This window comes from Acinonyx jubatus, chromosome E4, assembly GCF_027475565.1.
Source record: "Acinonyx jubatus isolate Ajub_Pintada_27869175 chromosome E4, VMU_Ajub_asm_v1.0, whole genome shotgun sequence".
NCBI lineage: Eukaryota > Metazoa > Chordata > Mammalia > Carnivora > Felidae > Acinonyx > Acinonyx jubatus.
In genome coordinates, this window is record NC_069395.1 from 26,800,860 (window position 1) to 26,823,470 (window position 22,611).

General features: G+C 51.7%; 1 protein-coding gene across 7 annotated transcripts in view; it reads right to left on the reverse strand.

Annotated features, from left to right (window-relative positions):
- The window catches only part of ATP2B4 (ATPase plasma membrane Ca2+ transporting 4), a 96,935-nt gene extending 76,408 nt beyond the window's left edge, over positions 1 to 20,527 (reverse strand). For 5 of the 7 annotated variants that reach the window (XM_053209499.1, XM_027074769.2, XM_015067716.3 and 2 more), the window contains exon 1: positions 20,093 to 20,527. The gene's annotated coding sequence lies outside the window, so the exon portion shown is untranslated. Of the gene's footprint in view, positions 1 to 18,819; positions 19,171 to 19,217; positions 19,484 to 20,092 lie in introns of those variants that run through there. The other 2 variants (XM_053209500.1, XM_027074768.2) reach the window with 2 other exon arrangements.
- Between the last annotated feature and the right edge of the window lie 2,084 nt (positions 20,528 to 22,611).

Genomic DNA, 22,611 nt, shown 5'->3' on the forward strand with positions numbered 1-22,611 from the left:
ACCCCAGTGGGACAGGGGGCTCTGGGCCCAGGGCTCGGAAGGGGGACGAGCCGCCGAGCCTCCTCCCGGCATCGCGTCCCGGTCTGCCCCCCCACGCGGTGACCTCGGGCCGGGTAGGCGGGCAGGAGGAGCCCGGCACCTGCGTGCCCAGGGTGGCGGCCCTGCAGCCGGTGTGCGCGCGGCGGCCTCCCCTTCCGCTAGCCCGGCCACCGGGCCCCGCGCTCGCTCTCGCCCTGGGCCTGCGGGTTCCGACGTGTCAGCCAGCTCCGCTCCGGCGCGGCTCCCAGCCCGGCCCGGCCCCGGCCCCGGGAGCAGCTGGGGTAACTGACGCCTCCACCCTTTCCAAGTCTGGCTCTGCACCAAAGCCCCCCAAGAAGGCGGGCGGCTCCGCCCCGGCCAGCTAGCGATTGCTCACAGGGGGGGCAGTGACTCACCGCAGGCCGGGCAGCCCCACTCCCTCCCTCGGGGACCCACGTCCTCCCTCGCGCCACACCCCGGGGAGGAATCTCCACCTTCCAGCCTCAGGACACGGCGGGGGAGCCGGCCAGTTCTCACCCCGCCCTTCCCTTCCCTTGGCCTCCCTAACACCCCAAGGGCAACGCCCTGTGGTTTCAGTGGCTCAGGCTACGACTCGGCGCGGTTTCTCCGGGAGAGCCCTGTTCCTGAGCTGCCACGGGCCCGCCAGGAACAGGACCCAGCTCCACACTTTGCCCTGCAGGCAGGCGTCCTAAATGTTGTCTATCAAGACGTGCATGATGTCCGAGGGCAGGGACAAAAACTGGGGTGATTCTGGGACGTTAGCGTGAAAGGCACTGTTCACATCCCGCTTGAAGGGAAGGCAGAGGTAAATCCCAGATGCTCTAACACAGGATATTACAGCATATACAGAGTGAATAGTCTCAGTCCTCACTCCTCGGTGGTAGGATGAGGGAGAGGCAAACTGGAGGGTGCCCCACTGACCATGTGGGGAGCCTGGGCCCTAGAGTAGAGCCTGACCTGGTCAGGGTACTTGCGGGAACCACAGGCTTTCCTGGGCTTCACTTCTTCTGGTCAGTATAATTGAGGGGCTTGAGTTATGGCTCCTTCCAGTACTGATGTAATAGCAGGATTCTAGGACTTCTAGTCTTAATGGAATACTGGCTTATCTCCGCATCCTCAGGAACACCTCTGAGCTCTAACAGTGTGCTTTCACACGTGGATAGTGCTTTCAACTTCTCAAACACTTGTATATAGATTCCATACTCTCCCCTTAGATTATCATAACGGTCCTTTGTGATTAGAAACCAACAACAAATGAGGAAACTGCTGCTCAGAGGTTAAGGGGCTTGTTCAAGGTCACACTGTTGGCTGGTGGCATGGTCAAGAGTGAAATTCAGCGAAGGGGCTCTTTAAAAAAGTTTTTTTTAAGTTTATTTTGAGGGAGGGAGGGGGAGAGAGAGAGAGAGAGAGAGAGAGAGAGAGAGAGAGAATCCCAAGAGGCCCCACACTGCCAGCACAGAGCCTGACTAGGAGCTCGAATTCACAAGCTGTGAGATCATGACCTGAACCGAAACCAATAGTCTGATACTCAACCGACTGAGCCACCCAGGTGGCCCCTCAGCTAAGGGACTCTTAAATCCCTTGAGAGCCCCAGATTTTTCACCTACGTTGAGAGACTCATTCATACTTGCTGGGACCCACCCTCCATCTACAGCATAGCAAGAATCCACTGCACCCAAGAAAGAAGGCTCAAATTTTATATGAGCTGGAGAAACAGCCTTCCCGACCTCAGAGGAGTCAGGCGAATGAGGAGGGGCTTCCTCATTCAAGAATCTTCATAAATTGTAACCCACATACTTGTAGGCACTCTATGGTGTACAAAGCACTTCCACATCCATTATCCCATGCGATTCTTGCAATAACCCTATGAGGTATTCAGGACTGTATTATCTGACACATTAAGTAGAATGAAAAGGCTCAAGTTTAGCAGTTAAGTGACATGTGTCATGGTAGCACCCTGTTCTCTTCCTGCGTTGCTGCAGAAGATTCTGGAGGAACCAATGTAAGAATGAAGATCCCTCTACATTCATCATGGAAACCCAAAGCATCTCCCTCCATTTTTCTCATCTATCTTCCTAAGATGGCCTAGGAGGGAGAAAGGTGCATGGATAGATATCTCCCTGTATGCCAGGGGACAGACTAGGGGCACAGTGGTGGGAGCCTTCCCCAGAGTCACACAGTGAGGTGGTACGGGCACATGGATGAACCCAAGACTTCGTACCTCAGCCCTGGAGCCTGCACTGAACACATGCCAATATTCTTTGGCTAAGACTGTATCTGTCATGGAGACCGCCAGGACTCGGTCACTCTTGAATTCATAATAGGCAGCTGGTGCAACCTTTAAAAGGCTGACAATCCAGGCTGTCATTCCAAAGAGGAGTCACCTACTGCAAGCGTCACTCTGTCCTGCCATATACACTAGACGCTGTCTTTGCCCCCAGCCCTGCATTTGCTAATTATCTTAAGGCTGGTGGCAGCCTTCTGTTCTTCTTACCTCCTTCCTCTGTGCTCCTCGCTGCTCTCTATTCTTGGATGATTAACCAAAAAGTTTCTTTAAAAAAAAAAAATATCTATATCTATATCTATGGATATATATATCTATATATCTATGGATATATATATCTATATATCTATGGATATATATATATATATATCTATATATCTATGGATATATATATATATATCTATATATATAGCCACAGATAAAATCTACCCAGCCTCTTTTACACACACATTTAAGAGAACGAAGGCAGGAAAGCCTCACAGTTCTTTCCAACCAGAGGCCAGTATGAGAGCATCAACCCAGCAGGCGGAGCCAGCCTCTCGGCCATTAGGGAGTAATTCCACTCAGGTTTATAGGGGGCTTGAATTAGGGTGTTCAATATCTTCCTCCAGAATGCCTGGCCCTCAGCTGAGCCTGCTGTAAAAGCCACCTTGCATTTATAACTCTCACTTCAAACACTAGTTGGCCCGCACCTCCACGTGGGATCCAGACACACAGAGGGAGGGAGGGAACTTCTCAGAGGCAATTCAAGAGTTGCAAGTTTTCTGCCCTCTCTCTGATCTCTTCATCCCAGGTTCAGACCTCTGCGCCCCACCCAGGCTGGCTCCAGACTGTCCACTTTCAAGGAAAAGGCCTCAGGCATTCGTATCTTTCTTTCTCTTCTAAAATCACACCGACCTTTTGCTTCTCGTTGCTTCCTATTATTGGATTCCCTGGACCATATTTGAGACTGAGTTGTGGTCAGTTCCTTATAACGTAGGAAAATGGTCACAATGCAGTCAGGGTTGGGTAGGAAAAAATTAGAATCAAAACCACAAAATTTAAGGGTGGCTGGCTGGCTCAGTCAGTGGAGCATGTGACTCTTGATCTTAGGGTTGTGGGTTCGAGCCCCACGTTGGATGTAGAGATTACTCAAAAATGAAATCTTAAATGGGGCACCTGGGTGGCTCAGTTGGTTAAGCGTCCGACTTCGCCTCAGGTCTGATCTCACTGTTTGTGAGTTCGAGCCCCACATCAGGCTCTGTGCTGATAGCTTAGAGCCTGGAGCCTGCTTCAGATTCTGTATGTGTCTCTCTCTCTTGAACCTCTCCTGCTCATGCTCTGTGTCTCTTTCTCTCTCTCAAAAATAAATAAACATTAAAAAATAATTTAAAAAATGAAGTCTTAAAAAGAAAATCTTTAAAAAAACTTGAATATTTAATGTGTCCCCAGCTTTAAAAAGGGTATATACTTACCTACATATATAAAAGAATACAGAGAATATATCAAAATGTTAACGGCTATCTCTGGGCTTACAGACATCTTATTTTCTCCTTTATGCTTTTCTGAATTTTCCAAACTTTCTAGAATGATCTTGTGTGGAAGCAGTACAGAGCTCAGGTCTCTAGAATCTCAGAGGCATGGTTTCAATTCCACATCCCCCACTTCATAGCTGTGAGACCTCAGATAAACTATTTTATCTCTCTGAGCCTCAGTTTCTTCTCTGGAAAAAGAGAATAGGAATGACACTTTGCTCACAGAGTTGTCCTGAGGAGGGGAGGAGGTCATGCGATTTCAGCATTTGGTGTGGTGCCCGACATAGTAAATGCTCAGTAAAAGTTACAGATTTTTATGCATTCCTTTTATAATCGGGAAAGGGGGGGGGGTCTGTAAAAATACTAAAAAAACACTTTGCTCAAAATCCACCATTTGAATTAAAGGACATTGGGAAAACCACAAAAGCCTTCCAGAACATACAGTCTCACTGCAAATGACTGGGACAACATAATCATCATGTAAACCAGAGTTTAGGTATGTCGTGTCTGTATGAAAAGGGAAAGGTGTCAAATGAGGAATGATGAGTAATTCATGGCTGGGGAAAGGAAGTAGAGATTTTTTTTAGAACAACACACACACACACACACACACACACACACACACACACACACAAGACTAGATCAGACAGCAGAATAACTGATCAAACTAAAGGTAACGAGCTGAAGAAAAGCATACAAACTAGAAAGTCTGAAGAAAAGATTCCGTGAGTGAGGAAGCAGGGGATGTTCTCCCTGCAGAAGGTAACAGAGAGGCAGGGCTGCCTGGGGCTCGGGCAGGATGACTAAGGAGTTGGGACATGGCCCTGACTTCACGTGGGCCACAAGTTCGCTCCCGGTCAGACATGGGACTTTGGGTTCGGGACCACGGACGGGGCGAGTCCCAGGGAGCTCTGAGGTGCAGCTGTTCACAGCAATGGTACAGGAGACAAGCGAGAATGTTCACTCCACCCATCCAAATAGATTGGCCATCCCGGACTGCCTCATGAGCCCTGCCCCGCTTTGTGCCAAAGATACTAATGGAGGCTGGACAGCAGAAAGGAGTGGAATGGGAATTATCACCATTGTCAAGAGTCTAAAATGGAGCCCCGGCCCTCCTCCCACCTCCGAGCCATGGCCATATAGTTACATAGAGTTATACAGTGTTATCCTCCTGGTATGGGTCCTGGGTCTGAGGGGCAGAGAGGTAATGGAGTGGGGAACAGCTGGGCTCAACAATTCTGGGGGGGGGGGCAAGCAGAGTCTCCTGGGGCACTGGCTACTGTTTCTTTTCACACGCCAGTCACCCAGCTTCCCAGGAAGCTCCCACCCCCAGTCTCTGCCACCTGAACTCAGCTAAGCACGAGCTGCTTCCTGGGGCTGTCACCCCATCCTGGGTGCCCTTGCCTCCGCACTGAGAAGCTTTATTTTTCCTACTCTAGGTTTGCAAATTCAAATGCCTAAGGGACCAGGCAGGCACAAAAATAAGCAAACCAGGCTTAGGTGATGGGGGGGTGGTGGTGGTGGTTAAGGAAACCGGCAAACACTTGTCTGAATGGGGCAGGAGTTCCTCAGCTCCTGCTAAGTGTTGCCATGAGGAGTAGGTTGGCCAGTGTCGTCAGCGCTTCTGACTTTTGAGACAAAGCAAGCAACGTGGATTTCTACTTGAAATCTCCTGATTTTTAAAATTTTCGTAACCAATCACAATTAATCTGCAGGGCTGTTTGGTAGGAGGAGACAGAGAATTGGAGAGTTGAAATGTCCCTGAAGTGCCTTTAGGTCAAACTGCTCATGTGACACACGAACGAATCAAAGCCCGGAAAGGTTCAGTGATTTCCCAAAAGCAAGAGAGCGGCCTGATGGTTCCAATCCCAGGTCTCCCAACTTCTAATCTAGAATTCACTCCCCTAAATGCCCCTGCTCGTCACGAGGAGGCCTTTGCAAGTATTCAGGCACGAGATGATGAAGTGTTGAACAGAGATGGCGACCCCGGGAAGGAAGAGAGTAAACTTGGCTATGATCTCGACTCGAGTCTGATGAAAAATTTCTATTTGTTTATTCAGTTATTCATCCATCCATCCAACATTTAGTGATGATCATTCCATGAACCAAGGGCTGTGCTAAACACTGGGTGTTCAGAGATGACTAAGGCAGCACCCCTCTTTCTGAGTAGCTCCCAGGCTGTGAGTGGGCTTGGCTGACGCTGAACAGAACCAGCCAACTGATGGGAGCCTGGCAACCATGCTGTCATAGGCCCGCTCGCATCGACTCTTAGCTAATATTCACATCTTCACTTCCTCTGAAAGCACTCCTCTTACCAGATGCCATCCTCGAGAAACTGGGAGGGGACTGGAGAAGGTCCCCCCATTCCCAGAGGGCCTGGAGCCCTTATGGGTTCCATAGGCAGCAGCAGGAGCAAGGACCAGGACTCAACCCAGGCACTCAGTGCCAAGCCCCTTCCGGCTCAGGGAAGGTATGTTCTTTATGCATTACCTTGGCCAAGCGGCTATCTCATCCCAGCTAAAGTTTCTGTGTGGGTGTGTGCTGGGGAGAGAGGAGGAGCTCCCAGACCGGGACTCTCCTGCCTGTTTATCAAGGGGCCTGCTCAATTCTAATGGCAGTGGGCAGCTGACCTGGGTGACCGAAGAGTAATGGCATCCTCGGGTCACAGCTTCTACAAGCAAAGAGAGTATTGTGGCCTAGTCTGCCCCCCTCCATCAACAAGAGACTTCCCAGCGTTGGCTCTCATAGCACCTACTTCCAGGGGGAGGACTACAGGGCAGGAGCAAACAAGGTAACATGGTCGCTGCCATTCTGCCTTCTTTTCTAGGACTCTTGTTGCGCAAATAGGAAGCACAATCTGGGAACTGGCATCCAGAGGGTAACCGGTCACAGGAAATGATGGAACCCACAGTTGGCCCCTGGGGGCCCCTTGGTGGAGAGTTGCGGGAGGTTGGGGCCTCCGGGCCTTTCAGTTACTGGAGGATAATGGGCTCTGATCCTTTTATAAATGTACTGAGCCCAAGGGTTAGCAGGGAGCAGGTAGGCAGGCTCATGGCGGCATCCACGGAGACGAAAGAGAAATGAAGGAATGGAAGAGGAAAAATTTAAATTCAGCGAACGCCTACTATGTGTCAGGGGCGTACAACTTGAGAAAATTGAGTCCAGAAAGTCAAATAATTTGTCCACGGTCACACGGTTGCCTAGGCAGACTTGTATCCAGTTTCACCGGTCTCCCCCAAATCCTCACTCTTATAGAATACCATGCTGCTGGGCTTGTGAATGCTGACCGGATGACTGAGGACACAGGGCATAGGTACCAAGAAAGGCATGGGAAGAGATCCAGGATTTGGTAAACTCCAACCCCTGGGGCTGAAAACCCAACAGAAATTAGCATTCTTTCTCTAGCGATGGAACACCTTGGCATTCCATTTCCTAGTCCCAGGAAACAGATTTTCCAGTGTCAGGGAAATCTCCTCCTCCCCTCACTGGACCAAATATCTTAGGTCAGATGTACCAGACAGGAAACACAGATGGGTCAAGGGCCATACTTTCCTTTGGACTCCTCCACATTGAGGGACTGTTCCTAATGTCCCCCATCGAAGCGGACTATGAGAGTTGAGTGGAGATCAGAGGCACACTCAGTTGGTCACCCCAGTGTGTTTCAGTGGACAATTCTCCAAGGATTAGAATGTGCCCTTTTTCCCCCCTCTAAACATGGGGAGCCCAGGAGTATAGAAGATACCAAGGTAAAATTCACTCAACAATTTTTTACTGACAACTTACCACGGGCTAGGTACTACTCTAGCTGCTTGAGAAACATCAGAGAACAAAGAGATGAAGAACCTTGCCCTCTTAGAGTCTACTTTCCAGCTGAATCAAAGTAAAACAGTTCTTTTTCTTGGTAAGGGTTGCATTATAAGAAGGCATGAGTCTTGGTGTCTGACAGGCCTGGGTCAAAGATTAGCCCAACACTGGATGATCCAAGCCTGGATGATCTCTGGATGATGATCTGGGAGCAAGCTACTTAACTCACTGGGTGTTAGCTTTCTTATCTGTAAAATCGGGACAATAACATGTTGCAGTAATGCTGCAAGGATTAAAAATAATGTACATTCAATGCCTGGCACGTCACAGAGTTCACAAATGGCAATCTTATTTTTCCAGGCCCACCTGAACCCACAGATTCTGGGAAAACTCGCAGAGTTTGAAAGCAGGGCATCATCTCCACAATGTCCTGGAGACAGTTTGGTTTGGTGAAGAGCATAGTTGGGTTTGAACCCACCACCTGAGGTCAAGGAATGTCCCCTCTAGAAACATCTGCTCCTACCTGTAGCCCCTGTGGAAGGGCGAGGCCTGGGTCATCATGTTTGATTAGTCCCCGCTTCCCTCCAGCAGGTCACAGGTAATTGGAGCAAGGGTGGACACACAGGACCTAAGCTGGAATCTGTATCTCTTGATATCTCTTTGGACTGAGAGACTGGGTTAATCTACTTGGAGAGCTAAGAGGGAAGGTCATATGGATTTGGAGGCCGAACCCACTGCTCGGGTTAACCACGATGGGTGCTGAGCACACGGACACGGGAGCAGAGAAGGGAATGTGTGCAGCCCCGGAGAGAAAGCACGGTCCACCCAGGGGCCACACTTGTCCCCACCAAGTTTTGTGATATTTCTCTGTGGCCCCCTTTCACTCTTTTTTGCTGCTTTGAGTGGGTTTCTGCTCCTGCAACCAGATGATGTCGAAGACGAATCCTGCACCTGTCTCAGAAGGTGGTTGTTGTGACATAATGTGAAAGCAGCTGGCATTTGGTTGACATTCAGTAAAGGCTGTCGAATCTCTCCGTGTTCTTGTCAGTCCATCACTTGGCAATGGAGAGAAGAAATCTATAGATGTTCTAGCCTAGGGTTGGAGCTCAGCCTTATGTTATACGAATGTCTTCATTAAGCTGTAAAATGAAGACACTGTTGACTTTATTGCCTGCTGGAAATATTAAATGCGATCATCCAAGTTTAGTATGTAGCACATGATGGATGGTAGGTCAGACGATCACTTCTACTGTTGTCATTATTATTTAAGATGTGTTGTGTTGGGTCTTGATCTAGGCAAGGAGGGAGGATGTGGGAAGAGCAGGCTCTGGCGTGGGCAGTGAGAGAACAGAGAAGGATGGGCTCCGTAGTGGGGTTAAGGGGCTGGGCAGCAGAGAGAAGGAACAGAAGTGAGCGGTGGGGGATGAGCAGAAGCCCTAGAATGAGAAGCCTTACACTTACCTAGCACTGCTGTAGCCCTAGCACTTTAGTGTTGATGCAATGCTCTCCCTACCCTATTTCATTTGCCCATCAAAACACTCCATCGGGTAGATCAGGAAAGGTGACAACATATACAGGTTATGGACGGGAAAGCTGAAGGTCAACAGAGATCTGTGTCCTATGTGCCACCCAACTCTAAATCCACTTTTCTATCCTGAGACACCAGGCTACCTCTGGAAAGTAGGGTGGAGGGGCTGAAATGAGAAGAAGCATGGGAGGAGAAATTGGACAGTTTCTCTGGAAAGTTTGCTTTTTCATTCCAGGGTTTCATCCAGATCCTTTCTGGGCATCCCAGCAATGGGACAGCTCTGCCCCATCAGGCTCAGAGGCTCTAGGATGTAAACAGAGGACTGCAAAGTCAGACAACATGGGGATGCCAGCCTAAGGACCGGATATGCAGGCTAAATGACTGCCCAGCTTCAGCATCAGGCCTTGGCCCAGGAGAAGTCTTCTTCTGGCAAAGGACAAGGGCATGTCCTTCACCATCTGGCCACAGGGCCATTGGTAACACGGTGCTGCCCTACAATGGTCCCCAAGGCCCCTCTCAGCTCAATTGTGTATGGAGTCTAGGCCTTATGTCTCTAAAGTCAGCAGTTACCTTTCCCTGTTCTCCAAGGACACAGATTCAAGTTCTCTGGGACACTGTGCCATTCAGGGCTTGCCGTGGGCCCCCAGGCTCAGGACACTTGTCTTTGAGCTGAAAGGAGTGATTCTTAGCCACTCTGCATCCTGGAGACATGACTTCTCCCCAGATCCTCACACAGTGCCCGGCATACGGTTTGTGCTCACTTCATGTTTGTTGGATGAACAAACGAATACGCGAACAAGCAAATGAATGACAGATTGGCTCCGGCAATAACATCAGCAATAAAACCAGCCTGTGCTGTCACATTACAGCGGCCCCACCATGCTGCCTCTTCGCTCCCAAATCAGAGCTCGGCAGCCAACCCGGCCCAGAGGAAGGTGGAGGAAGATGTACAGGGCAGAGCACTTCCCCTTCAAACTTCCTCCGACCTTTCGGAGGAGTCACACCCTGTGTGAAAGGGCAGGGCCGGGGACACCCAGGCAGGAGGAAGGTTCTGCCCACCCCTTTCCAGGACTTCTGCTTCCGCTCTCAATCACCCAGCTTCTCCCAGCTCCAGGCCCACTCTCTGGGAGGAGCTGCGGAAAGTACCAGGAGAAGAGACCCAGCTCTATTAGGAGCTACACGGCGATCAGGGCGGTGCAGGAGCACTCCTCCTTTGCATTTTCCTCACTGCTAATGACCCAGATTGGTAAGAAGGGTAGCAGCAGTTACAATCGTGGCACAGCACTTTTATGGTTTCCGGCATCTTCCAAAGTGCTTCTATCACACGACCTCACCGCACCACACGTCATCCCTGGAGCAGCTGGGGTGCTTGGGTAGAGAGACTGGGCAGTGGGGAGGTTGGGTGTTGAGCTGGGTCACGAGTGCTGCACGGATGGGGTCAGAGGCTCAGCCACGGACTTGGAGTGGGGAGAAGTGGGGTCTAACGCTGGCTCAGCATCAAACTATCAAACTCTCCTGGCGTCCTTGGGCGCGTAAGTCTCCGGGTTTCAGGTTTCTCACTTGCCAAAGAGGATACATTGGACCATTCTTCCAACTCTGTCCATCTCAAATGCTCTGGCTCAGTAGCACGAACAGCCACCCCGCCCCCCAGCCAAAGCCCGGTAACTGACCTCCCCTGCACCAAGGTCAGAAAGCCCCTGGAAGTGTGGATGCCAGCTGTGTCTGTCCTAGCGATGCTAACAGATGTCATCTGAGTGCATCCCACAAAGAAGGCTGTGGTACAGACGGCAGGCAGGAAACATCAAAAAAGCATCCTAATGGTCCACAAGCACCAGGAGAGCAGGCAGGCAGCAGGCTGCTGCTGAGGCCAGACGCCATCCTGCTGCCACACGGGTGCTGGCTCAGACACAGGCCGGAGCCATTCCAGTGGGGGGCAGCAGACGGCCTCCCTCACCTGCCAGAGCATCTGACTCTCCAGGACGCTCAGTGTCCTCTGCCGTCCGCCGGATGCAGCATCTCAGCTCTTCGTCCCAACCCGCCTCCCCTCCCCCAAGCTCTCCTCCACCTAGCCTCTCTCCTCCTTCAGATCCTGTTTGGCAATCACCTCCTCCAAGAACAATTCCAGGTGAGCCCTGCCAAATTCTGGCCTCCACATTCCTACTCCCATCCTTCAGACCCCAGCATCACCAGGTCATGTGTCCCTGTGCCAGATGAGGCTTCCTGTGTACGATCCTGCTCTAGTCTGCCCCCAGATGGGGGGGAAGAATAGAGTGGATATTCCCGAATTCCTCCTTTCTGACAACCCTCCATCCTCAGCTCCTAAAATATGAGGCAGGGCAGTCAGGGCACAGGAATAGGGCACTACGGACGGACAGCACTCTCCTCTCTCCCCAGGGGCAGCTGACCTGGCCAGTTACCAGAAATGCTAGTGCTGGAAACTCACCCAGAGTCTGGACAAGGGTTTGGCCAATGTGTCTACCTCCAAGGCCAAAAGTCTGGATGGAGAGGGAGGACAGGCTGGCCCAGCAGCTGGCCACATTTCTCCAAACCCAACCCATAGTTCGGATGAAGACCTCGTCTCTCTATCCCACGGCGCTGACTGTAGTCCCTGATTTCCAGTATTTCCTAATATTAATACGAGGCCGAACCATGTGAAATGCCATCTGTAGGTCAAAAGTGGTTGCATATTGGCAATTTCGTATGGTTCGTGGTGCAATCTAATCACTCTGCGAAAATCATGTTCTCTAGGAGATGGTAAACTCCCCGAAGGCTTGGACCTCTGTATCTCTCTCTAGCCAGTCTTTCTTAGTTTCTGGCCTAGGACATAGCAGAATCTTAGCTTCGGGAGATACTGAGCCAGAACTTCTTAATTGAACATCCAAGGCAGGTAAGGTGGGGAATCTGAGGACCCGTCCTACTCCGAAACCTTAAAAGTGGTTGTCTACAGGACAGGTTCCTTTATGACTCCCCACCTCTGGTCATCCTGGATAGAGGGATGGAAGTTGGCCACAGGCTACTACCTTGTGCTAGACTCTAAGGTAAAGAGTTTGGTTTGAGCATTGAGAATTTTACCCCTTTGTGGGAAAGGAGTCTTGAATCGGAAATGCCTTTGTCCAAGCTTGGCTTCATTTTACAGTGGGGGAGACAAAGGCCCAGAGACATCACCACCTTAGTCAAGGTCACACAGTAGGCAAGAGTCCAGGTCACCAGTTTTCTGACTCCCAGTCCCATGCTCTTCTGGCAGGCGTGGCAGCCCATGAGAACAAACTCTGCCCTGTCTGCCCCCTTTCAACTTCCTGTCTCGCGCTCTTACAGGCTCCCTAGCAAGACAGAAGGGGAATTGACGAAGGGATCAATAGCCCCCTCCTGCGTGAAAAGAGCCCTGAGTCATGCCAGGGTTTCCAGGGAGGGGAGAGAGAGAGACAGAGAGAGAGAGAGAGAGAGAGAGAGAGAGAGAGAGAGAATGGCAGTCCTGTAAACCTGATCTCTCTCCAGAGCTGGGACCAGGCTGGAAAGGCGGGGGTGGAGAGTATGGTGATCTGGGTCACTGACAGTGCAGCTGGTACACGGTCCTTGCCAAGAAGGGGGGCCAGAAGGCCTTGCTTAGCCCAAGCATGAAGGCTTGGGGCAGGCACTGCCGAGTTCTTTCAGAATCACCGAATTACAGAATTCAGAAGGGATGCGAAAGCTTGGTCAGAAACAGCCTCAGGGTGATTGGTGGATTTCTCCTCTTACAGCCCGGGGCATCCCCTCGAAAAGTAGGTGGGTGATTCTGGAAGCCTGCAGCTCTTAGGCTTCCTCAGCTGGCCCGTGGCCTGGTGAGGAAAGTCCTGCTCCCACCTGTTGCCCCTGGTCCAGCTGGCCCACCCATTGTGCCCCAGCTGCCCCCACCAGGAAAGGGAAAGCCCAATGCTGACAGCAGCAGGGAGAGAAGGAAGCCTCCCAGGGGTAACTACGTCATCAAGAAGGTCCCTCCATGTGCTGTGTGGGGCTGGAGGAGCTGAGTCACTTGCAAACCCCTTTGCCCCTAAATACTTTTGCATAATCTCTAAGCACGAGGATATGCTCCTATAAAACCATTATCATTACTGCTATGACATATTCCACAATTAACAATAATTATATATCATCTCATATCTGTATTAAAAGTTGTCCAATTGTCCCAGGATGTCTCTTACAGTCTTTTTTTTTTTTTTAACCCAAGGTCCAGTTAAAGTTTACATATTGCAATTGGCTATTATGTTTTTTTTTTTTTTAATGTTATTATTTTTGAGAGATAGAGTGCAAGCAGGGGAGGGCAGAGAGAAAGAGAGGGAGACACAGAATCTGAAGCGGGCTCCAGGCTCCGAGCTGTCGGCACAGAGCCCGACGCGGGAGCCCGAACCCAGGAAACGCGAGATCCTGACCTGAGCCGAAGTCGGACGCTTAATCCACTGAGCCCCCCAGGCACCCCTGGCTATGATGTTTCTTTAGCTTCTTTACATCTAGACTGGTTTCTGTCTTCCTGTCCTTCTCCCCAAGCATATCATTTCAGGGCTTCTTTTAATGACCTTCACTTTTTTGAAGTCTCAATCAGTTGTCCTGTGGAATCGCTCACATTCTAGATTTGGCTTTGGTCTCCTCGTCATTAGGCTCCACAGACACATGTTTGGCGAGACTATAGCTGATGTGGCTGCACGTAGAGCACATCAGGAAGAACTCACGCCAGGTGGTCCCACTACTGCTGATGTTTGGTCGCTTGGTTAATACGGTCAGTGCTGGATGTCCCCGTTGCAAAGACAGGTTTTTCTTTTTGCAAGGAGTAAGTAATCCACCAGGTGATACATTGAGATCAACCTTTCATCTAATGATTTGTGTCATTCATTAGCAAGCCCAGCCTGAACCAGTGACTATATGAGGGGCTGCAAACTAGTACATTTAAAGTTATTGCCTCCACCTTTCATTAGCTGGCATCCCTGCGTGAAGAGTGTTCCCTCCCTGCTCCACTTTCGCTGTCAGAATGGGTATCTTTTATTCAGCGTCTTATAATCTATTACTGTTATTCTTTTCAACGTTCAGTGTGTCCCAAAATTGCCCTGTGGGAGCCCCTTGAAGCCAACTCCTGAGTCTTTTGGCCAGGAGCACATGCTAGCTTTCTGGCATAACACGATTCAGGTGTACTTTCTCAGTCCCAGATTTAGAATCAGCCATTTCTCCATGGAGCACTGCTTCCTCTTAGGGGCAAGTGGTATTTAGAAATAAACATCTGGGCGTGAGGTGTCTTCTGTGCTACCGGGTAGCAGTACTTCTAGACCCTTCCAGTGAACAGACCTGGGAGATACATAAAAAATCACGGGGTTCTGCCTCACCTTCCCCCATTCCGTATTTTTGACTCTCTTCTTCCAGATCAAAACCCTGACTTCCAGAGATGTCAATATACTCATCTGATCTATCCTACAACAAACAAAAAACCGTTTCCAATTTATGATGCCAACCCCATGACCAATAACACAACTAGAGAGTAAAGTTCAAGATTTTTTTTTGGTAGTGCTTTTTATCCTGAGAATATACATTCCACTAAGAGTCAAGGCATTAAACAAAAAGATTACTCGAATTAATTATTTTCTTTGTAGAGGAATCAAATTGGTACTCAGGTTCATTGTTTCTGTTGTGGTTGGCTTTAGGGTTTGCTTTTTTCTTTCTTTTGGATCTATGTAACCAGGTAAACTATTTACCTCGTTCAGAAGTCAAAACTGTCTAAAATAGTAGCATTAGTAAAGTTTCATTCCCATCTCTATCTTATCTATCCTGTTCCTATTCACCCTACAGGGAACCATTTATATTAATTTCTGGTTTATCCTGTGTGTGTGTGTGTCTGTGTGTGTGTGTGTGTGTGTTTGCAAAAAGTATTCTGATTTCTCCTGTTTTCTCAACAAAAGTGCATGCTCTATACACGCACTCTTCTGCATCTTGCATTTTGCATTTAACAACATATCCTACAGGGATGCCTGAGCGGCTCAGTCAGTTAAGTGTCCGACTCCTGATTTCCACTCAGGTCATGATCTCGCGGTTTGTGGGCTCAAGCCCTGTGTCAGGTTCTGTGCTGACAGCATGGGGCCTGCTTGGGATTCTCTCTGCCTCTCTCTCTTAAAATAAATAAGTAAATATTTAAAAAATATATATATCCTAGAAATCACAGCATGCAAGTTCACAGGGCTCCTACTCTTTTTTTTGGCTGCATAGTACTCCACTGTGTGGCCGTACTCCTGTTCATTCAGCCTGTCTGTTAAAGATGGGCATTGGGTGGTTTCCAGTGATTTCCTTTCCTGCTGCAAATATGCCTTAAAGAATCACCTTGTGCATATGCCTTTTTGTATCTGTGAATGTGTACTTTCTGGATAAATTCCTAGAAGTAGGATGGCTGGGTAAATGCATATGTTGTTTTGTTAGATAGTGCTAGCTTGCCCTCTGTAGGAGTTGTACCGGTTTGCACTTTGAGCACTGATTTTGCAACCTAGGTGGATCTTGCTAGAGGTGTTCTGAGCTGAGAGTTTCCCTGAGTCTGAGAGTCCTTGGTCCCACCAGTAAACACACTGCCTCAAGATCTTCTGGTCCTAGTGACCTGGCAGAAAGGCAAGAGCAAAGGGGTCTCACTGATTCCATTCCAGTTCATCATTCTGAACGGTCCCAGAGATTTCTTTTTTTTTTTTTTTTAGTGTTTATTTTTTGAGAGAGAGAGAGAGAGAGAGAGAGAGAGAGAGAGAGAGAGGGAATGTGAGTGGGGGAGGGGTGGAGAGCGAGGGAGACACAGAATCCAAAGCAGGCTCCAGGCTCCGAGCTGTCAACACAGAGCCGGACGCGGGCCTCGAACCCACTAACAGTGAGATCATGACTTGAGCGGAAGTAGGACGTTTAACTGACTGAGCCACCCAGGTGCCCCATATGTGAATGGTCCCAGAGATTTCTGTACCTGGGAAACCAGAGCACAGAGAAGTGACGGGGCTGAAAACTTCAGCCAGAGAGGAGCTAGAGTGGAGAAGAAAGGAGGGATCCTTGGCCTTTGGTCGCCTAAGTCCTCACCTCCCTTTTCTCTCCTTTGGCCTCTGCACCATCCCACCTGCCACTCCCCAACACAAATTGGTTCGAACCCCTCCTGTGTTGCTCCTGGGGAGCCCTTGGCTCTGGTCCTAACTTGATCCTGCCTGGTTTCCCTCTTCAACCCACATTCCTGTGGGCTGAACACAGAGAACTGGCTTCAGGTGGAGGCAGAATTCAAAAGTCCCTGTCATTTCTCTTTTAATATGTGCAGAGGAAATAAGTCAGTGGAACAAGACTGGCTCATACAAGGGAAAGAGGAGACAAAGGGATGTCGGAAGAGGAAGCACCGAACATTCCACACAAGCCTTGGGGACTGCAGCCCGAGGGCCTGCTTCATTTCTATGACCCACTCTACAGAAAGGGGAAACGAGTGGGGAAAGGATATCACCCCGTCTGACCGAGTACCATTTGCGGATGATAGGAATGAACGCAAGTCTGAGGCGCAGGGAACCGGGCTGGGAAGAGTACTGTCTGAGGGCTAGGCTGGGGGAAAGACATCAAAGGGTTGGAAGAATTCCTCCACGAAGGCAGTGAGGCCCAGGGTAGAGCATTTTTCTTCAAGGTCAAACCGAACACCTGGGTCAACCTAAGCCAAACACGACTCTTAGGTCCTGGGGAGCCAGAACGAACATCTTCCTTTCCTCCCTCCAAAGCTTCCTGGATCTGGAAGGCCCCACAAGGGCAGGGCTTATCCATGTCTTTGGGTGCTGGGTCCAAGACAGAGAACACAGGCAAAAAAGAGAAAAAGGGTCCATGAGGATTCCCGGGAGAAGCTAAAGGGTGGCAATTTCCCGTGGAGGGTTGAGTTGTCGACAAGGGGCAGCTGAGTCAGAGCCAAGCAGCCCCCAGCGCCCCTCTTCCTCTGAAGACCCTCCAGCCAACGATGCTGGGGAAGAGTGAGGCTCTCCAGTTATCATGGCTCAGGGACCTCCACGCCCTCCTCCTCACCGCTTTCATACCTCCGGCAAACTAACTGGGCATTCCCATTTTGACTTCTCTTCAGACACCCAAGATCACAGAAATCAGACAAATCTGACTCAGCCACGCCCTCCCACCATTAAAGTGGGTGCGGGCTTTCCATCGTGCGGCGGGGAACTGAAGCCCACAGGGCAAGCTAGGCAATCGGTCCCAGGATCTCCCCAAATGTCACTTCCTTCTTTTACCAAACATTGCCCAAGCACCTTAGAACGTGCCAGGCACCGCGCTAGGTGCTGGGAGCCCCGGGGCTAAGCCCGTGCCTCCGTCGACTTGCCCTTGAATCCGGCCAGGGACGCGGAGGAGGCAGCCGGACGGGGAGGGGACGGAGGCTCGGGGAGGCCGGGAGGCAGCAAACCTGAGCTCGGCGGCGGGTCGGAGCGCCTCCCGCGCAAAGTACTCGCAGGAGCGCGGAGCCGAGGGGGCGGGGCCGAGCTGCGGGAGGGGCCGCGAAGGGGCGGGGCCGCCGGCAGCTTCGGGCCCCGGGGCCGCGGGTTTGGTGCGGCCAAGGCAGGAAGGGAGAGAAGGTGACCCCCGCCGCCCCCGCCCCGCGACTCAAGGCCACAGCCGGTGGGGGGAGGGGTAGGCAGGCGCCTCGGTGTGCGCTAAATAGGGACCTGCTCCTCAGCGAGAAGCCCTCCCCGAGCCCACCAGAATCTGCCCCTAGTCAGAAAACTGAAAATAGGAAGGCCAACTGCTGGGAGGGTGGGATTATGGGCCCCCGCCATGGAAGGGCGCGCGCGCGGGGGGGGGGGGGGGGGCGTTGGTGATTTCGAGGTTGTACCTCGGCAAGATGGTGGCAGGGAGGATAGGGCTCCCCAGCAGGAGGAAAAAAAAAAAAAAGGACTCCCCTCCTCCGCCCCCCTTGCCTACAGAACAAGGGCATGGATCTTGTCTTGGGTCCTCGGCCCCTGGGGAAGGCCTCATTCCCTTCTGGATCAGAAGACAAGGGTGCCCTTGGGGTGCAGTCAGATCAATCATCCAATGCCTCAAAATGAAAATTGATTCCTGTTGTTTCCTGGGCCCCCACTTAAGCTCTCCTCCAAGAGTCCTTTGCTTCCTTCTTCCCAGTTTCTAAGCTCCCACCTTTACCACCCCTCCAACCAAACCAGCTGGGGCAGAGGGCAGGTGCTTCCTCTCCCTCCCCACCCCAGACTGACCCCACTGATCTGTGGGGTCCAGGACCCACCTCCCGGAGCCCGCCCCCCATGCCACCACCCCTAGCCAACAGGGAACCAGCCTCACTAAGCCATCGGAGCCACCACCGCCTCCTGTCCTCCTCCTCCTCCACCTTCTCCCAGCCAGTCCGTCGGGACCCCTAGGCCCCTCTCCACGGCCTGTCCCTGCCTTGGATGACCCTCTCTTCCCTTTCTTCCAGAGAAAGAGGGCCCGGCGCTGAGGGGGCTGAAGCGGGGCTCGGTATAGGAAGGTCGAGAAGGGGCATCTCTGAGGAGGAGCTCCAGGAGGGAGAGGATCTGCAGCCTCCTGCCAGACACCCCACCCAGAGGAGGAGATGGCGCTGTAGCCTGGGATTCACTTCCCCTCCCCCGCCGCGTCAGTTGCGTGCCCGCGATTTCTCCATCTGACATCCCCCCTACCAGGCCAGCCGGCGCCGACACCGCGTCTGCAAGTTGTTGTAAGTCCGGAAGGAATGCCCGGGGGAGGCGCCTCTGGCCAGCCGAGTGCCCACTCGCTCCCAGGATGCGCAGGCCACTCCCGCGTTCCCCCCTCCCGCCCCCGCTGCTGGAGAGGAGCGGTGGGTCCTTCGCAGACCTGGGGGAGTGGTGAGGCGGGCCTCGCCTTGGGGAGGGTGCCAGCCGGCCTCCTCCACCCCAAGAGCCAGCCAAGTATGCGAGGGAGCGAGCGGGTTGCAGGAGAGCAGGAGCGACCAGCCCAGCCTTCATTTCCAGCTCTTCTGCAAGGGCGCAGTGGCCGAGGACGCTCAGGGACCCTCCCAAGGACGCCGGGGACCAACCCCCAGCCGCCCAACGCTCACCGGGCCCACAGGCACCGGCCTTGGATCTGCAAACTTTCCAACTTCACCCCCTGCTCTTTCCTCTCCTCCGGGACCCGAGATGTGTGGGGCGGTGCCCTCAGAGACACTCATACAGTTGGTTCTTGACGCTCGGCACACACTCAACAACAGCGGGACGAGGGAACTCCCAGCTTTTTCCACAGCTAATTATAGACGTGAAAGTCTGAGGATGTTTTGCAAGCGGCAGAGAAACTGCTGAGGTTTCTCTACAAAGCTAAAGAAATTTAATTTGTGCACTCCCCTTCCCCATTCCCCTCCTTCTCGGACCTCCGCCCACCCCCCAGTGAGCCCCTCGGCCGGTCCCCACGGCAGCCCCTCCTTCCTGTTGAAGATTTCTTACTCGGTTCTTTCTTTCTTTCTTTTTTTTTTTCCATCTCTCTTTGGGGCTTCGGAGAAAGGGAACAGACGCGGAAAATATTTTTGCAACAGTTTTCCATTCTGCGTCTCATTCCCAAGCCAAGGGGGAGGGGGAGGGCAGGAACGGATGGGGAAAATAAATGCTTTTTCCAAAAGCTCAGTTTGGGTGTGAAAAAGACAGCCCCTCCATTTCCTTACCCCCACAGCCCAGGAATGACAAAAACTGGGAAAAGAGAAAGAAATCACTTGTTTGATTATATGGTTTCTCAGAACGGAATCTAGGAAACACAGTATTTGACAAATCTGTGCGCGCGCGCGCGCACACACACACACACACACACACACACTCTCTCTCTCCAAACCCAGTCGCAAGAAACATGCTAGGAAGAGGAAATTCAGGGAGTTTTTAGAAGCCATTGGGAGCAAAGAAAGAAACAAAGTTTGCAAATCGCGACTCAATTCATTCTCTGCAAGCCTACCTCTCTTTCTAGCAAAGATCCAGGCTTCTCCAAGCGGGACTCTCCCTCCGGGTTTCCATGGACGGGGTGGGGTGGGGGTGACCACCCACCGGTCTCCCCAGTGTGGCAACCACGCTAGAGATGCTGGCTTTGCTCTCTTGCCTTTCCAGCTACGGCCGGGGAGTGGGCTGGGTCTCCTTCCCCAGCCCTCCCAAAGGGAAGGACCTCTCAGGTTCCTGGAAGAAAATGGGTGCAGGGGAGCTGGACGGGTGTCTCCGGCCTAGCTCTCTTCGGAGGGATCGTTTCCCAGGAAGTTCGTGCTCCCCTCCTCAACCCCCAGCTTTGGACGGTCTCAACAGCAGAGCTTTCTTAAGAAAATGCTTGTCATGGCAACAGCTCCAGCCAACTCGGGCCAGACTCCGGCTCACCAGCTCTCCCGGAGCAGTGCGGGAGGAGAAGGGGGAGGAGCGAGAGCTGGAACGGAGGTGGGGCTTGGCTGGAGGCCAGACCATTACTCTACTGTTAAGGTGGCCCGATTTGGAGCCGCAGCTGCTTCCTGGTTTGTCTTAAGGGGGAATGGCGAAATGGAGGGGAGAAATCCTCTCTCGGGTTTCCACCCCGCCCTTGATGTCACTTGTGGGAAGGAAAGTAAGGGTGGGGGGTTGGAGGTGGGAAGTGGATGTGGGTGGGTATTCAACCGTTGCTGGGTGGAGAGAAAAAAGGAAGCCTCTGCTGGCGGTTGGCTTCCTGCGGCTCCTACCGGGCCTCTCAACCTCTTAACTCACTCAGACCCAGAACCCAGAAGCCCAAGGTGTCTGCGGAAATTGTGCCACCGGCCCCCCCCCCCCCCCCCCCGCTCTGAACCCTTGCAGAAAAGGGGGCTCCCTGGAGGAGAAGGAATGGCCTTGGATGCACACAGGTACACAGCTTTGCTTACCCATAAATCTTAGCACACATCTCCTCACCCAGACTTCGCACACACAATCCTGGGTCATATTCTGCTCCCTCTTGCCTCTGTGCCGACCAGAGGCCCATCCACAGTGCACGATAACAGCTGTCCTCTTTTCAGCCCTGCTATGTGTGGGCTAAAGCACATGGCATTGTTTCCAATACTCCTGGCCATCTTGGAAGGTACTTATTGTCCTCATTTCAGAGTTGAGGAAATTGAGGCTCAGTGGCTGGACCAAGGTTACACACCTGATTAATGACAGAGCCAGGATGCAAAGCCAAGTCAGACTGACTTCAAAGCCCACGGACCTTCCCGCTCTTGTATCATGCTCCGACACACATTTCCATTTTAATTTGCACACACGCAGACATCCACGCACACTTATATACAGCCTAGAAACTGTTAATCACACCTCCACAGCCACACCCCCACCAACATTGTGCAAGAGTGCCACCCCTAGCTCTCGCCTGGATTTTGCTTGTGGCTTTCAAGTACAAACATGCACCATCAACTGGTTCACAGAACACATCTGTATTGACTGATATATTCCCACACCTACCTCAGCACACCCGTCATTTGTATTCATATGCTTGTGGAGGGCAGGTTGACATACACTTCACAGGTTTGAGTTGTACACTGTGTAGTGAAGAAGGTGACCTACCAGAGCTTCAGGGGTTGGGGAAGAAGCCTCTTAGATCCTAACCAGCCCCTCAGGCTGCACCTGTCCTGCTTTGCATCCTGTCCTCCCTGCCCCAGGATGAAGAACCGTTTGCACATGCAGAAACCGACTTGTGAATTACACTCCTAAGGTTTACTTTCCTCCTGGCCTTTACCATCCTCCCCAATTTCCTAACATTTGGGTCCTTCCCCCCGCTCCCCCCTCTTTATTTTCCTATCCTACTGTTTCTCAGTAACCCATCTGCATCCTATTTCTGACCTTGGGAAAGTTAAACAGATCAAAGGAAGGACATATTTTTAGACTTGTTGCGCTGGGCTCAGCGCTTAGAGCTCCCGAATGTGGTGCGGGAGACTGCCTGCCACCATGCCATCACCATCTATCTTGGGAACGAGGTCTAAGATAATCCCCTGCCTGTCCCGTGCCTCTCCTCTCCAGCCCAGCTGGTGGAACGTTGCAGGGGTGTGGAGGGGACTTTGGGGTCACCTTCTAATGGAAACCATCCGTGGACTTCTTTTCCAAGTTTCACCCTCCTTGGCACTTAGAGGACACCAAGGGTGAGATGTGTCCTCTTTCACTCCCTGGCCCCCTCCCAACTTCTCTGGGCCCTCCCACCCCACTCCCCAGGGCATTTCCATGGAAGAAGCAGGGATAGAGACCATACCTTGTTACGGTTCGGAAAGTCCTACCAAAATGTCGGCTTCAGGAGCCCAGATCAATTTTGGGGGGAAGGCATGGGAAATGGGAGGAAAGGAATCAGCCGAACACAGCTTCAGATTTAATGCCTTGTCAGGCTCCCTGCTGGATTGCAATAACTTGACATTTTAAAGCCCAATGAGTGTCGGTCAGTCGCATCTTTATCATGAGAAAGCCGGTCTCCAGCATGGTGCTTTAAATGTATTAAAATATATTTTA